Genomic DNA, 2,112 nt, shown 5'->3' with positions numbered 1-2,112 from the left:
AGAGAGAGAGAGAACAGATAGAGGAGGGGTGATTCAGAGAAGGAGAGAGAAAGTGAGAAAGGAGGGGTACGGCATCAAAAGACAGAGAGTGTTTTCTAACAATAACTATATGTGAATGATCCGGATCATCTCAACCCTGGTTGCGCCTCCAACATATTCACCATCTGCAGTCAAAGAGGAACTAAAAATATGCTGTCAACCTGTATGGTTCTCCTGCAGAACACGAGGGAAGGTGTTTTGAACAGTTTGGTCCAAACAGCATTGGAGACTAGACTTCTGTATGAAAAAAGGAACACTTGAGAATTTTTTCACAATATCTTGTATGTTTTTCTGCTCAAAAACAAATCAGACATAGCTAAAGCATCTGCAATAATACCTTATTACCTTATTTTTCACCGTGGAAGTTAATTTCTATGAAAACAATGTCCACAACTATTTCTGTAATCACTCAGAACATAATTGCCATGGTTTTGATATGTTTTACAATCTACGTGGACTACGACGCAACCAAAAACTTGTTCAACAAGTCTAGATAAATAACATCAGTGCAGAAACATGCCTGAGTGTTAAGATGCAGAACTACAAGTGCACTGCAAACATCACCTTGGACAAACCCAACAGGAACATCTGCTGAGAAAGAATAACTCTCAGACACCCTTCTGTTGACCTAGATGTGGCCTTTTGGTAACACATTTGGATTTGGACCCTGCAGTTCAGCTTTTGATATCCATGGCTGTCATTTATGGGATGACAGAGCTCTGTTTAACCAAGGACATGGGGGTAATGTTTTATCATAGAGAAATTAGTGGGGATTTATCCAATATGCCACAACGCCAATGACCGGCTTTCCAGAAGTTGGTATGGTGAAATATGGAGTTTCCAAGTAATTCATATCCACTTCCCATGCTAAAGGATCTATTTAATATCACTTCAAGCTACCGCTGGGATATTCCAGTACCTTACGGTAGGATCACAGACACCACAGAGGAAGAGTAAAACTATACTATCCCAAAGGAGGATAAATTAGTTTGTTGCATTGTAACTTTAACCCAAACTTTAAGCGTTTACAATACTATGCAGAGTTAGTGAAATACATTAACGTGTCAGCCTTTGGCAGGCACTTCAAAAATCCAATTAATGGTACAAAATATTCAAATTTAGTGTCCATTTGCAAATTCTACCTGTCCTTTGAGAATTCCATTCATAGGGACTATGTGACAGAGAAGCTGTTCAATGCTCTAGCGCTTGGTGCCGTTCCTGTTGTTCTTGGCCCGTCCAGAGAAAACTATGAGCTGTTCATCCCAAGTAAAGCCTTCATCCATGTGGATGACTTTCCATCCCCAAAAGAACTGGCCGATCATCTGAAACTCCTGGACCAAAACGAGGACCTGTATAAGCAGTACTTCACCTGGAGAGAACATTTTGTTTCAACGAAAACATTATTTGGTCTTGAACATGCCTGTCGGATTTGTGATCATATTAGAAGGAATAAGCACTACAAAGTGGTCAAAGATCTCAACAGCTGGTTCTGGGGTTGAGGGCACTTTAAGAGACGCTGAGTGAACGGTGTGGCAAGTCATGAATAATAAGACTTTTCACCTCCTTTAGTTTTAAAATGGGCATTAACCAACAACCCCAGCCAGGGTATAGCTGTGGGCCACCTCAATGTGTTTTTATTTAATTTTTTAAATGAACTGTTTTATTGTATAGTGTCATTATGTCGTCAACAGAGCAAATTCATCATAATAACTTGTAATGTCATAACCTATCAGTAATTACAGTTATTGTAATAATGAAATATTGTAATAATAAAAATAATATAAATATTGTAATAATTACTAAGTTTACGTCTATGGCGATTCACGCAGATAAGCGGCGATGACCCAACCAGGCTACAATAGTCCAAATATAAGTACTTATTATAAGTGTACCGTAGTGAATCGGAATAAGACAAAAACGCGGTTTGGAAGATTAATTCATGATGTACTCGCTCATTACATACACGTTGAACACAGAAAAAGTTACATAGTGCTGCTTTAACAAATAATTGTTCAAAATACTTCAAATTGACATCAAAAAACAGTTCAAATATGTAAATCAAGCTGATGTCAA

At 38.2% G+C, this 2,112-nt stretch overlaps 1 pseudogene; it reads left to right on the top strand.

Annotated features, from left to right (window-relative positions):
- The first annotated feature begins 671 nt into the window (after window positions 1-671).
- Window positions 672-1,570, top strand: LOC107549920 (alpha-(1,3)-fucosyltransferase 9-like; annotated as a pseudogene).
- The last annotated feature ends 542 nt before the right edge of the window (window positions 1,571-2,112 follow it).

This window comes from Sinocyclocheilus grahami, unplaced genomic scaffold (genome assembly GCF_001515645.1).
Source record: "Sinocyclocheilus grahami isolate Dianchi unplaced genomic scaffold, SAMN03320097.WGS_v1.1 scaffold383.1, whole genome shotgun sequence".
NCBI classification, from domain to species: domain Eukaryota; kingdom Metazoa; phylum Chordata; class Actinopteri; order Cypriniformes; family Cyprinidae; genus Sinocyclocheilus; species Sinocyclocheilus grahami.
Note: the sequence above shows the minus strand (reverse complement) of the source record. Positions and strands in the feature narration are given on the sequence as shown.